This window comes from Acartia tonsa, chromosome 15 (assembly GCF_053477335.1).
Source record: "Acartia tonsa isolate MP-2025a chromosome 15, ASM5347733v1, whole genome shotgun sequence".
Lineage (NCBI taxonomy): Eukaryota > Metazoa > Arthropoda > Copepoda > Calanoida > Acartiidae > Acartia > Acartia tonsa.
The window spans coordinates 11836697-11852207 of record NC_137274.1 but is presented as its reverse complement, the minus strand read 5'-3'; the positions used below and the strand labels follow the sequence as shown (position 1 = coordinate 11852207).

General features: G+C 42.8%; 1 long non-coding RNA gene across 1 annotated transcript; it reads right to left on the bottom strand.

Annotated features, from left to right (window-relative positions):
• Positions 1-4289: 4289 nt before the first annotated feature.
• Positions 4290-15157, bottom strand: LOC145307148 (uncharacterized). Its single transcript, XR_013875317.1, has 3 exons — positions 15108-15157; positions 14696-14759; positions 4290-4595 (listed from the first exon to the last, which is right to left on the bottom strand). It is a non-coding gene; the product is annotated as an uncharacterized LOC145307148 (long non-coding RNA).
• Positions 15158-15511: the final 354 nt, after the last annotated feature.

The window sequence follows — 15511 nt, the reverse complement described above, 5'->3', positions numbered from 1 at the left end:
AAAAAGTTTAAGTTTAGGGGAAGGTACCAACAATGTACAATGATTTAAGAAGGAATAATCATAAAAATGTTTAAATATGTATATCCTTAAATAGAATCATTTATTAAGGAAAGAAGGTATCCTAACTTTTGTGATTTTTAAAAAAATTGCTAGTCGGTGTTTTTTAGTAAGAAGTAGATCTATAGAATTTAGATATGCAATCGTTTTTTTTTGTAGACCTCTTATTTTTAAAGTAATTTTTTTAAGTTTTTTTAATTGAGTTGGTTTTAAGGTACTAAAACGCAACAAAAAAAGAAGAAAAATTGCCATTATGAACAAAAATTTTAAGACCTTTAATTTGACACCTTACTTTTTGAATTCTGTTGAGTAATTATTGAACCCGGTTTAATCAAAACTTATCAATCGACTTATAAATTCCATTTTGCTATTAAGTTCTGATACTTTACAAGGTTGAATGTTCGTTCGTCCTACCCTCTGATATTTCAGACAGACAGACAGACAAATTGATTCACAACTATAGTTTTTCTCTCATCGTATTATATCCAGCTTTCCGCGGATATAAAATGTACAATTACAAAATTAAAACCAGTTTTTTTAGACCCTGAGATTCTGAAGGCACAGGTTAAAAAAACTGGTTTTAATCTTATGGTTGTACATTTTTTTAATCGAAGAAAACTGGATATAACACAATGCTAAACATGTTTATTTCGTATGGATGAGAACCGGTTCTAATCAACCGGATGTTGATCGATTTCAAATGAATACGAGAAAAATATTTTAAAACATTTATTAAACATTAACAAAAATTATGAAAAAAATACATTATTTTACAGAAATAAATAATTATATAATTTATTAGTAGCGAAGCTACTCAATTAATATAAGTAAAAGGTCCGTATGTACATCTATAATATGTTAGAAACGTTTTAAAGGAAACTCAAATATCTCGGCTATAGTTTAAGATAGGCGGCTGATATTTTGTGACCAATATACATCTGAGGTGGATTCTTAAAAAAAATTATTTCGTGAAAAATCCACCAAAATCACATTAAAAATCTACAAAAATTAAGCGAAATCATAGAAGGGTTATGAACATAAAATTTTTGTAGATTTTTATGTAATTTTGGAGAATTTTTTACGAAAACAATTTTGCCCCACTGAGTGATTAGTGGGGCAAAAGTTTTTTAAGAATTCACCTCTGGTCTAAGTTTTGTGGTGTCTGTTCGTTTGTCGTTAATGCTTGGGGAACAATAACAGATCTATAGTATAGATGAATATACAGATAACTACATGACCCCCTTTCCCGAGGTCCTTTTTTCCTGCTACTTGGCTGTGTTAATATTTCCGACACTATTAGTTGATTTTCAAAGACCCAATTGAGAGTCGGCACAAGGTTCTTGGGATGTTTGTTTATATACAGTTATTTAACAATATTTATATACATATACATATAAATAAGGAGGGGAAAAGTAAAGAGAGGGGAAGGGAAAAGATAGAAGAGAGAAGGGGAAGGGTAGGGGGAATTTGAAGGAAGGGGGAATGAAAAAAAGTAAAATAAAATAGACCGTCTAACTTTATCGACAGACAAATACAAACAATTATTAAGTAGCATCGCTCCTAAAAAATTACAAAATAGTTAAAACTACCACACTGGCTTTTGTCATTTAACAATTTCATCTAAGATTGGAAAAGCGGATCAACGGCAGTTAACGGTAAAATATTGCTGGTAACGAATATTTCCAAAAATCTATAAATCTTAAAGACTGCAAGCTGCCAAACGGCTGAACGTACAGATCATACCTGCACACCGTTTTAAGCGGCATAAGAAGACCTACAAATAATCTGGAATAGCCATAAATCAATAATGCATAATTATCTCAGAGTGCAGAGAAATGCACGAAAAGACATATTTGACGCGTTTTTTCTTCAGTGAAGCTTTCCCTGTGCATAATTGGATCTTGGCTATTCCAGATTATTTGCAGGGCTTCTAATATGCCTCTTAAAATGGTGTGTGGGTAATATTTTTGGAAATATTCGTTGCCAGGAATATTTTACCGTTAACTGCAGTTGATTCTGAAAAGCTTCTAAGACTTTTCCAATATGGCTTTGAAACCGATTAATATCCGCTGGAGTATTACCAGTTCTTAGTCATACTGAAAAATCATGTACAGCATCGTATTACAGATAATTTTCTACGAATATTGAAATAAAAATCAACTTATGGCTCCTAGTCCTCGTGCTAATAAAACTGTTTTTAATCTTACAATTTTCATTTCAATATCCGCGGGAAGCTGTCTATAATACGATGCGATGAATAACTATTCCGAGCAATTGTTATTTGATATTAAAACTATATAACACAGAATAATACTAGCGGCTTCGCCCCTAGCCACTAGGGGCTTTGCCCCAAGAGGTGATCAAAAAAAAATTTGGCGAAATTCGTAAAAGGACCAAGGAAATCTTCTGCAAAAAAAAATGGGGTGGGATTTTTTTTTTTTGGGGGGGGTGTCCCACCCCCCAAGAAAATAGCCTAAAACCACCACAGGACCAGTAGGTTTATACCCTGGAGAGTAGAATCTGATCGGTTCATTGGTTACTGATATCTTAAGGGACGGACAGACAGATGGACAGACATCATTCTACTTTGTATTATAGATAATACTAGCGCACCTAGAAGCCTCTAGGGGCACTTATAGTGGGATGGGGAAGTCAATATACCCCCCCCTTCCATTCATTTTAAAAATTAGGGTCGATTTATCTTGGTAGGGTTCATGTAAAATTCACCGTAAAGGAGAACCATATCGGTTCTGCGGCTCAAGAGATCCTTTCTCTACGGACAAAAAAAGCTTAATACTATATAAAATAGGTTATTTTTTGAGAGAGGGTATTTTTATTTACAAGCCCTTAGAAGCCCTCTCCCCCATTTTCAATTCTAAGGTTAAAAATTTAGATTTCTTTATAAAATAGTTATAAACCTAAAACAAGATAAAACCTAAAGGAGAGCGATGTCAGTTTAGCAGTTAGCGAGATTTTTGTATACACAGATAGAGGACAGTCTTTTTATACACAGGTAGAGGACAGTCTTTTTATACACAGGTAGAGGACAGTCTTTTTATACACAGGTAGAAGACAGTCTTTTTATACACAGGTAGAGGACAGTCTTTTTATACACAGGTAGAGGACAGTCTTTTTATACACAGGTAGAGGACAGTCTTTTTAAACACAGGTAGAGGACAGTCTTTTTATACACAGGTAGAGGACAGTCTTTTTATACACAGGTAGAGGACAGTCTTTTTATACACAGATAGAGGACAGTCTTTTTATACACAGGTAGAGGACAGTCTTTTTATACACAGGTAGAGGACAGTCTTTTTATACACAGGTAGAGGACAGTCTTTTTATACACAGGTAGAGGACAGTCTTTTTATACACAGGTAGAGGACAGTCTTTTTATACACAGGTAGAGGACAGTCTTTTTATACACAGGTAGAGGACAGTCTTTTTATACACTGGTAGAGGACAGTCTTTTTATACACAGGTAGAGGACAGTCTTTTTATACACAGGTAGAGGACAGTCTTTTTATACACAGGTAGAGGACAGTCTTTTTATACACAGATAGAGGACAGTCTTTTTATACACAGGTAGAGGACAGTCTTTTTATACACAGGTAGAGGACAGTCTTTTTATACACAGGTAGAGGACAGTCTTTTTATACACAGGTAGAGGACAGTCTTTTTATACACAGGTAGAGGACAGTCTTTTTATACACAGGTAGAGGACAGTCTTTTTATACACAGATAGAGGACAGTCTTTTTATACACAGGTAGAGGACAGTCTTTTTATACACAGGTAGAGGATAGTCTTTTTATACACAGGTAGAGGACAGTCTTTTTATACACAGGTAGAGGACAGTCTTTTTATACACAGGTAGAGGACAGTCTTTTTATACACAGGTAGAGGACAGTCTTTTACTTTTTGTTTCTTCCTATTTTATAAAGTAGTAAGATTTTTTTGTCTGTAGAGAAGGATCTCGCTAACCGCTGAACTGATATGGTTCTCCTTTAGCGTGAAGCTTCTTATTGGTCTAGGGGAAGTTTTTAACAATTTGGGCAAGGGTAGCTCCACCCTCCCAATAAAAAGGACTCCCCCCCCAAAAAAAAATATTTTCACTTCTTTTTCTTTTAAAAACTTAAATTGAAAATGGTGGTAGGTTTGTATCAACTCTCACCCCTTCCTCCAGCAACCCTAAAAGCCCCTATGGGCGCAGCCGCTAGCTTTCATTAAAAGATCGGGAATAGTCCCTTTTGTGGCAACGCCCCTTTAGGGGCGATTCGTAGTATTTTTAAAATGGCTCTTGATAGGTTATTTTAGTTTAGGTTAGATTATCTTGGGTTAGGTGATTGCCCCGCAGGGTTAGAAATAGGAGAAAAACTACTCTGAAAATATGGAGAATCGCTCCTTAAGGGGCGTTGCCACGAAATGGACTATACCCAAAGGATCTTAAAAGAATGGAGACTGGATTAATCGAAGTCCAATGTTCCCTCCCTTCTTGGTTTTCACTCCATCAGTTATTATACACTGCTCGGGACCAAACCTAAAAAAAAAGAATATTATCCTTTTATAAATGTAACGTGATGTCTGTGTGTGTGTGTGTGTGTGTGTGCAGGGATCTAAAGGGATAAGACAATGGCCGATAAATTAATTTATATCTCAAATAATTACATTTAGATTACAATTAGAAGCTAAAACGTATGGACACTCAATTTAATTAACCAACTAATCAAAATTCGTTAAAAGTCCCTAAAGTTGTTAAGTCAACGAATAAGAAAACGTTATTATAAAACTTTGGGGACTAGTGCAATAAACAGCCGATTGTCCCCTCTCTCTCTGGAACATTTTAAAACCATTTTAGAGCTTTGCTTTTATGGATGTTGCCATCTTTGTTTTTAAAAGCGAAGCTTTTTAATAATTAGGGTCGGTCGGTATGTCTGTCCATACGTAACGTATAGCTTTTTTAGTTAATTTAGGCATGTTAGTATAGTCCTTTCGATTTCCACCTTTGCATGATGATTCCTGTAGTGAATACCAAAATGAAAGTACGTCCATTTTAAACATGTTGTTTTTTATTACTTTTTAACAACAATTTTCTATGTGATATAATCATCCGTTTTATCTGATTTTTGGGGTACTGATGCCTATTACAATAAAGTACAATATTAAAAGCAAAGTATCTCTATAAAGAATCCTAAAATGTCAGTATGTCCTGAAACATAATCCTGTATTAAATAAGTTTTGCAACTTTACGTACAATTTGGTCAAGACTTATATATATTTATATTTTGTATATTCAGTTCTAACACTGTACAAGAGTTCATGTTCGTTTCGTCATACCGTTTCAGAGCTTTGCTTTTTTGATGTTGCCATCCTTGTTTTTAGATAAAATTGCAAAAACTCTTTGCCTTTAGGAAAATATAAAGTAAAGGAAATTAAATTTTTAACAAATTTTCTTCAAAAATTTATCTCTAAAGCCAGGGAGGGAGGGGACATTGGACTGATAATTGTTTGGGTAGTGGTACCCAAAGTTTTATAAACATTCATTTGCTACAAATCTTTGACTGCTTTTATTAAATCTTAATAAGATAGTACAAAGGAGCAGTGTCAAACATTTTACGCCATTTTTTTAAAATCTAACAAATGAGTATTTTTTCATATAAAGTGGAGATGTAAGTATAGTTATTTCTCGCATCGTATCGTAAATAGCTTTCCGCGGATATAGAATGTACAATTATGAGATTAAAACCATATACCATTTTTTAGCCCTGAGGTGCCGAAGGCACTGGCTAAAAAAACTGGTTTTAATCTTATGATTGTACATTTCTATATTCGTTGAAAGCTGGATATAATACGATGCTAGACATTTTTTTTTGGATGGATGAGAACCGGTTCCTTTCCACGGGATTCGAATAAATACGAGAATAGTTATTTCTCGCATCGTATTATAAACGGCTTTCCGCGGATATAGAATGTACAATTATAAGATTAAAACTATTTTTTTTAGCCCCGAGATGCCGAAGGCATGGGCTAAAAAAACTAGTTTAAATCTTATGATTGTACATCTTTATATTCGTAGAAAGCTGGATATAATACGATGCTAGACATAGTTTTTTGTATGGATGAGAACCGGTTCCTATCCACCGGATTCGAATAAATACGAGAAAATTAATTATTTATTGTCTTATCCTTAAAGGTCTCATACAAAATTCTAAATTCAGGTTTCTTTTTATGATTATAGTAGGGAATGAAGTGGACTTTGGACTGTAAATTACACTGGTACCCAAAGTTTTCTAAAAAACTTTGATTACTTTCATTAAATTTTGATTAGCAATTATTTTTAAACTAATAGTGTTCAAAATTTTAACCATCAATTGAATCTAGAAAAAAAATTAGTCTATCATTATTTGGGATGTGTATGTAATTTATTTTCTCGTATTCATTTGAATCCGGTGGATAGGAACCGCTTCTTATCCATACGAAAAAACTATATCTAGCATCACATTATATCCAGCTTTCTACGAATATAGAAATGTACAATCATATGATTAAAACCAGTTTTTTTAACCCGTGTCTTCGACACATCTCGGGGCAAAAAAAACTGGTTTTAATCTTATAATTGTACATTCTATATCCGCGGAAAGCCATTTATGATACGATGCGAGAAATAACTATTATCATTTTTGGGGATGTGTATGTAATTTATTGTCCATTGTCTTATCCCCTAACCTGCCTGGGTATAGTTTTACCTCATATGGGCGAGACTGCTGTCCATGACATTCTAATGTCAATGTGCAACAACCCAGGATAACTAAGTAAGGAGAGCCGAATCTCTCCTTTTATGTTCAAACACCTGAGGTGGATTCTTAAAAAAGATTTGCCCAACTAATCGCTTAGTGGGGCAAAATTGTTTTCGTGAAAAATCCACCAAAATCACAATAAAAATCTACAAAAATTAAACAAAATCATAGAAGGGTTATGAACATAAGATTTTATTAAATTTTTGTAGATTTTTATGTGATTTTGGAGGATTTTTCTCGAAAACAATTTTGCCCTACTAAGCAATTAAAGGGGCAATTTTTTTTTAAGAATCCACCTCTGGGTTATTACACAACCTACTCTTTGATTGCATGACCTTTTTCTGAGAAGTTCTAACTGTGCATGGTAGTTTTGGTGAGCCTGTTTTGGGACAAGACATTCCCCCTACTGTAACATTGAATGTTGTGCACCTGACATAGCAGAAGTAGGAACCATTTTTTATGTCTTTAGTTATGAAACGGTGTTAAGCCGTTATTCGAACCTATCACCTCACCGACAACAAGCGAGTGCACTACGTGTTGAACCACAGTTGCGAGTTATCTTTTTAGTATAATTCACAATGTCCGTCCGTCCGTCAGTCCGTAACGCTATGGGGGAAATGGGATTTACTCAGCTCCTATAAAAGATTTAAAAAGATATAAAAGCTATTTTTATATTTTTTACATTTTCTCCCTTATCTTTGGTGTTTTTGATCCAATTTTAAAACTTTTTGGGGATATCATTATCTAAATAATTTTTCCCATTATACAAATAAAACAGGGTTTTGTGTTTATTTTCTCCAATAAAACAATTAATAAATATGTGGTATTCGGCAACCGTGAGCCATGCCTATGGCAACCCTGACCTGGGTTCGGGGAAGGGCCGAGGGCCCTCCCCCGAGTCCTGGGGAAGGGGTCTGCCGACCCCCTCCCTATGCCTAAAATTGATGATAGATTCTGACAGCCTTATTATGGTTAAGCTGTATTGTTAATTCCCCCCACCCTTTCCAGGGATGGGGGATCATTATTGCCCAAACTGACTATTGTATATGTATTATATTGATTCTGTTTATGATTACTTATTCCTATCTGTGTATTTATTGTTTGTTGTATATAACTTTAGTAAACCTTAGACCCTGTATAAAGGAGCAACTGAATAGACTCTGTTTATTATTTAGTGATTGCTAGAGAAGCGTAGCTTCTCTATAGTATAGGTGTCCACGTCTGTTCGCACTGCCGTAGTCATTTGAACTCTGGTGTCTGCCATTTAACCTAGGCGGATACCACAACTTTTGGTGACAGCTGTGTGAGATTACGGCAAACCACAAGTGTAGAGCAGACGCGCAGCTGAGGCTAAGGTACTCCCAGCAGTGAAACTGGCAAAACTGACACAAGCAACCTGAATTACCCACCCTGGATAGCAAGGTCTAACTCTGTATCCGGCAGTTGTGGAAGCGAAACCTAGCAAAAGACCACTAAGTGTGGCGGAACCCGAGCTGCGGAGAGTAGCGAAATCGGACGAGAGACTGCGGAGAGCAGCGAAACTTGACGGAGAACCGCGAGAAGCGCCAACATCTAACGGAGGATTGAGCGCTCAAGGGCTGAAACATGCCTGCGGACGGGCTGAAACAGGCCAAATAAGTGCAAACGGCTGAAAATAGGCCAACATTTACTGCAAGAGATAGCAGGATCCGAACCAGCGGCGCTGCAGGAAGGGACATTCCCTGCCGCCACCAGCCGGATTCGGACACACGGCGCTGCAAGACGGGACATTCCCTGCCGCCAACAGGCTGAAACAAGCCAAATAGCTGCGAGCTGCGAGCGAAAATACGAGTGTAGTGTACCAAGCAGAAGAAAAACTACGTTAACTCCAAGTATCCTGAGAGGCTACAGCGCAGCCACCCATCTAGAAAACAGATATTATATCACATTTTAGGGATTACCACCCTAGTGTGAAAGCTGAACAATAGATTTATGAGCAAGGCTTGGTAAACAAATTTGTTGTGTATTGTGATAAAGCCAAAAATAGAACAGGCTTGGTAAGCAAATTTGTTGTGTATTGTGATAAAGCCAAAAATAGAACCTAGATGTAATATAACAATGCATTGATAAACAATCTAACCCCCTAAGCCTTCAGCACAACAAATCCACCCCTTATCCCAATGGAAGGGGAGGGGCCCACCATAAACTGAAGCAAATACAATTGAGGTGACATAACAATAAGCTCAGGATTAAGGAAAAGGCACAATTACCTCACCATCCAGTTACTTCAAACCTACAGCACTCCCCCTCCTACCCACACTTGAATAAGTCCGCCCACAGTGTGGAGATAGCGACCGGGAGAACAGAGCGCCATTTACGGGTCGCGCAGCAGAGCTTGGGACGCACAAAAAATTCAACGGACGAATAAGACAAAGCGGACCAATGAGAGAGCAGATTGAGGGATAGGTGCGCGTTTTACCTGTGTGCGCAAATCTGATGGCGCGTAGGCGCGTTGCAAGGAAAGGAGATTTCACGCACACACACACACACACAGGAGCGGAGCTACTCCATAGCATCCAACAGAGATATTTTTAGAAAAAAAAGACTTGCAAGCTCCTCCCTCCTATCTATAGTGTGATAAGGAAAACCAAATCAGTTCCTGACAGCAGTTCAGACCCTCAACAACTATCTACACCTACCAGCCTACTCTACCACTCAGAAGCTAGTGACAAGTACTCTAGGTACACCTAATTTAAATCTTTGTAGTTAAACTACCAACCTAGTGATAAACAGTGTTGGCTGCTAGGCTAGAAAGCCTCAAGTGTAAACCACTTATAGTATTGACTTAAAACTTTGTGTCCCGCCGCTGAACCTTTGACCCGATGGAGCAGCCAAAAGCGCAAGGAGGCGACCAGCTCCAAGGATGGCTCCAGGATGATCCCCAGCCGGCTCCAGCCGAGTACCGCAAGCTGATGCTGAGTAACCTGCCGGAGTATCGAGGACCGCCCAAGCAATCCTGGAATTCCCACATCAGGAGATTAGAAATGTCATGGGCGGCTTACCGTGTGCCCCCCCATGACACACTGAATCGCCGCAACGCCCTTTTACTATCCCTGGCGGGGCAAGCGGCGGAGATGGCCTCCCATCTGTTTGGCGAGGCAGGCCAAGCCTTGACATACGAACAAGTCAAGGCCGAGTCTCAGACCCTGAAGCAAGCCTTCAGAGATTATAGGCAGCACTCGACAGAACCTATACAAGCATACATATCCACAAAGTGTGCATTGTATAGGGAGGCCTATAGCCACGAGGATCTTGAATTATTGATCGACGAATTAAATCGTGGCATTCGTAACGCTAATGTGAAACGTGAAATGATGGGACATGAGATCGCCTCGGTACCTGAGTACACGAGGCGAGCCATGTTTACCGTGACCATGATCACCAAGCAGCTGAAGGAGGGTGTGTGCCTAGTGGACGCCACCGACGGGCTCACGGGATCGGCCAGCGTCCAGTTGCCCCAATATGATGAGTCGGAGCCAATGGAGATTGGCGCCTTGGCTCCGGGTCTCCACCAGATGGGGAAGGTCGCCCCAGATGACAAGATTCCAGGCCGCTGCTATCGCTGCCATGGGAAAGGCCACCGAGTCCGAGACTGTCCTACGCCTATGGAGGTCAGCCTAGAAGAGAGACGCACACAGCCACGCCGTGACCGTCCTGCAAATGTGACCGTTGCCATTACGCAGGCCATACGGCGGCCGAGTGCAAGGCTGACTGGGACCAGGTAGCCGGCCGGAGACGCGTCGCTGACAAGGGCGCTCCCTAAGGAAAGCCCAGCAGAGTAGCCAACATGGAAGGGAGCGCGCCCCCAGCCACACTCCAGCAAGCAGCCGCCCCCAACGCAACGGGCCGAGCCGAAGGAATGCCGCAGTTTGGAACCATCCCAGCTAGGATCAACGTGCTGGAAGGAGCGGCTGAACCCAACCGGGTTGGCCTGGGCTTCAGCCTCAACCACTTGGGACCGGAGTTCGTGCAGCCCACTAACATTGCAGAGCCAGAAGTCCTGAGGCCTCAACCCTTCAGCCTCAACATGATGGGGCCTGCCAGACCGAGTCTACCCAGCAAGAGTGGAGGGGCGCTACCCAGCGCCACTGAGACAGTGTACGGGGAGGCCCTGGCGGCCGCTGAGCGAGAGAGGCAAGAGGCGCTAGCCAGCGCATCGGAGTCGATGTATGGGGCGCCATCCGGTGCCGCCACCTGGGAAGGACGAGAGGTGCGCCCCCGCACCCCCAAGCTGATGTCTGGGGCGGCAACCGCCGCCGCCACCTGCGATGATTGGGGGGTGCTATCCAGCGCCCCCACCCTGGTGCCTGGGGCGACAACCGTCGCCGCCACCGAGATACCTGGATCCTGGAACGAGCCAGCAGCCCCAGAGGGAGGGGTGACATCCGTCACCCCCAGTCAGCCAGCGCCACCAGCCAGCAGGGAGGGTCCAGCTATCCATCAGCCAGCGCCACCAGCCCGCAGGGAGAGCCCAGCCATACACCATCCAACGCCCCCTGCCAGCAGAGGGAACCCAGCTGCCCACCATTCCCAACTGAGCCAGGATAAGTTAAATTTGACAAATGTATTGTATCCAAAGTATTGTAACCCTCCAGCCTTGCCTGTGCCTCCCGCACCAGAGGCTGGGGAGATTGAAATTTGGGATTATAAGGACTTGCCTGTGCCACATGCACCTGAGTTCCTAGGGCAGGGGAGGGATGTAATACAGGGCGAGCCTGTGCCACATGCACTCCAGCCCCATGCCACTGGGCATGCCATGGACAAGGGAAGGGACCCCTTGGGGCTAGGGGAGCCGACACCCAGGCAGGCGCCAGTCGCCTGTCAGTCTGTCATTGGGGAGGGTATCAAGATGCCCCGGGCACCCAAAGATAACGCTCAATGGAAATTTATATCTAGCCAGGAGCAGCCTAGCAGTGTCCAGCCCCAAGAAGCAGCCGTGGCCCGAGCCGAGGATCCCCAGATGCGTGCGCGAGGTCGATGGCTGTCTGGTAGATTCTCACACTGGTGGATGGTTCAGTGGGGCCTACTGCTCGCAGCCGTGTGGCCTACAACTAGCTATGTCCTGGTAGGGTGGGACTGTGCCAACCCCACCCATGTCACAGCCTACAACAAGGAGAAGATATGTAGCACGGAGCCGCTACACCAGGAGGTGCCCTTGGGCCATGAGATACATGTCCTGCAGCAAGTCAAGATTAGGGAAACAACGGGATATAGCTGTCAACTCACCGTGTCCCAGTGGACATTTAGGTGTGGAGTATGGGGCCACCTCAAGGTGACCTCGGTCCCCACCCTCATGCGGCCAACCAAGATTGATCCAGAAACGTGCCGAGACCTGGCCAGGAACCGAGTCTACACTCTGCCAGGCAAGACCCAGCCATTGACGTTTCAGCTGAACCATCCCCTGTTCTTCACCCTCGATATGGTGGGCGCCTTGGTCAACAGCCCCGAGGGGGTGGGTTGTGAAGGGGAGGACGTCCATTTCGAGGGCCAGCTGTACCGCAATGAATTAGTGCTCCAGGAGCGACGGCTGCTGGTCAAGGAAGAGACCTATGTAGTCGAGAACGGATGGGTGGAGTCCCAGTCTGACCACCTGACCCTAGAGTGTCCCCATTCCGAGCTGTCCTGCATCACTGGAGAGGCCACCTACGTGTGGGACCACCTGGGGAGAGATTGCCCCTTGAGGCTGATCCGCAGCCTCCAGCCTAGCCTGGTGATGGATGCGTTTCTGGTTGACCATCAAGCCCAATTCTTCATCAACATGACTACCCCCACCTCAATAGTGAACTGCAACTTTGAGGCCCATGCAACCAACCACCCAGCATTGTTCGTGGCAGCCGACCCGGCCGCGGCAGCGCTGCCCAGAGTATCGGCCAGGGACGTGGATGTCCCCCCGCAGGCCCAGATACATGCAGGTTACATCGGATTTACCCTGGAAACTTGAATGAGAAGCACCGCAGCAGAAGAAGTAGTGGCCAATTGCTGGAAGCTCCAGCAACTAGACCCGGCCCATCCGGTGCGTGTCCAGGGGAGCACGTTCTCTGTGTTGAGGGGAGATGTATTGCTCCAGCTTACCTGCCAACGCAATAAATATGTTGTCAGGGAGAGCAATGAATGTTGGGACAAGGTGCCGGTGGAGCCCACAGGATTTGTAGATGCCGTGACAAAGGTGTATAGCGGCCACGCCACCAAAATTCCCTGCTCCTCCACCTACCCCCTAACTGTACACGCTGAGGAAGGATGGATAGAGCTAACCCCCACACCGAAGAAGAGGCCACCCCCGCTGGATACACCCAAGCAGCTGCTGACAGAGCCCTTGGATGACTTCAGTTCGGGAGGCTTGTATTCGCAGGCTGAGCTGAACGACTGGCAGCAGCTGCTAGTGTTCCCAGCGTATAAGGCCGCCATGCTGACCGGCCTGTCGTATGGCTCATGCGTTCAGCAAGGTAGCTGTTCAGCCACCGGAGACCATGGGATCGTGTCCTACGATATTGACCGACTGGCGGAGGAAGGAGAAGCAACCCTGGATGTCTGGGCTGGGTTCAGACAGGCTATTCACGAGTGGGGAGATGGCGCAGCCATACTGTGTCTGCTGTTGTTGATCCTCAAGCTGCTTGGAGACTTAACCATCATTTCTCTGGCAGCCGCACAAGGAGGTGTACGGGCCGCCATGAACGCGATGTCACAAGTATTCCTGTACCACCCAACCTTGTATCGCAAGGCCTTGGCCAGAGCCAGGCTCACCCATGCCAAGTCCCGGGACTTTTCAGTATACTGGGATGCCATTCCTATCGGCCGGGAAGCAGCCGAGGAAATGGTATCCATGCAATCAGCCGATAGTGGGAATGACCGCCCAGGCAGGCCTGGGCCACACTCTGGAAAGCCCCGCAGCCCCTCGGGAGGCCAGGCTGTCGCCCAGACGGTCAACCTGGTAGCCAGTGCCCCAGCCGCTGCCAACAACAACCAGAATGCCCCGTTACTGACCGGCCCCGCAGCGGCTGTGCCCCACGCCAACCTGACACCTGCTGGCGCCGAGCTACGTGTCCAACAAAAGCCAGCCTCTACCTTCTATCCCACGTTGGGGGCCCATCAGCCCTGAAAATCACCACTAGGATTCCATTGAATCATTATCGCTTGTATATAAATTAGCCCTAAGGAGCGGGCCGAAGGCCTCAACCACTGTCAGAAGTCTGGCAGGGAAACCCCCTCCCAGCCTTCCGAGGGGAGAGTTGTGGTATTCGGCAACCGTGAGCCATGCCTATGGCAACCCTGACCTGGGTTCGGGGAAGGGCCGAGGGCCCTCCCCCGAGTCCTGGGGAAGGGGTCTGCCGACCCCCTCCCTATGCCTAAAATTAATGATAGATTCTGACAGCCTTATTATGGTTAAGCTGTATTGTTAATTCCCCCCACCCTTTCCAGGGATGGGGGATCATTATTGCCCAAACTGACTATTGTATATGTATTATATTGATTCTGTTTATGATTACTTATTCCTATCTGTGTATTTATTGTTTGTTGTATATAACTTTAGTAAACCTTAGACCCTGAATAAAGGAACAACTGAATAGACTCTGTTTATTATTTAGTGATTGCTAGAGAAGCGTAGCTTCTCTATAGTATAGGTGTCCACGTCTGTTCGCACTGCCGTAGTCATTTGAACTCTGGTGTCTGCCATTTAACCTAGGTGGATACCACAAATACACTTCAAATCTACTTGTACATATTACCATCCATGATTTTATTTTTTATGCTTCGCTACTTATGGATGTTGTTATTCTTGTTTTATCATAATTGGTGTTATAGTTACCTGTGACATGCTCAAAGGATCCTGATTTGTTCCTCCCTTTCTTGTGGAATTATTACTGGGTGACCTTAAAGGAAGCCTGCTCGAAATACACTGCTTTAACAGCAGAAAGACTGCCAAAAGTAGACCCAATACAACAAATTTGAATTTTGGGTATTGGGTCTAATTTGGAAGTCTTTAAGCAGTTAAAGCAGGCTTCCTTTAATATAAAGACACATAAATTTCTTTGAAAAAAAATGAAAAAATTATTAAATATGAAATGAGAGGACTATAATAACTAAAATGTCGTGTTTGTTATAAGGTAATTATTAGGTAAACAAAAGTCAGCTGATACCAAGTACAGCCAGTGCAAATGCCCCGTAATATTATATAAACAAAAATGTCGTCTTAATTATGAGATAATTGATGGATATACCTTGATCCTTTGATACTGCTGCTGTTGTAAGAAAACTGGAATTGATGTCTGTTGTAAAATTTTATTAATAATTTTTCTCTTAATCATTTTAAACTGATTAAGATCCAGTGGATTAGAACCTTTTCTCATCCATTCGAAAAAAAACTATTATATACAGTTTTCTAAGAATATAAAAATGTACAATCATATCCGCGGGTAGCTGTTTATAATACTATGCGAGAAATAACTATTATCATTAAACAGCTCTATCAATAACTTTGTCCGTTTGTCTGTATGGCTATGATGGAAACATGATTTTCTTAGTTTTTTCTGAAGTTAGATGATCAAAACCAACATTATTGTGAAAAATTTACTTATTGATGATATACAAATCACTCTGTAGATTAAAATGATTGAAAGGTACA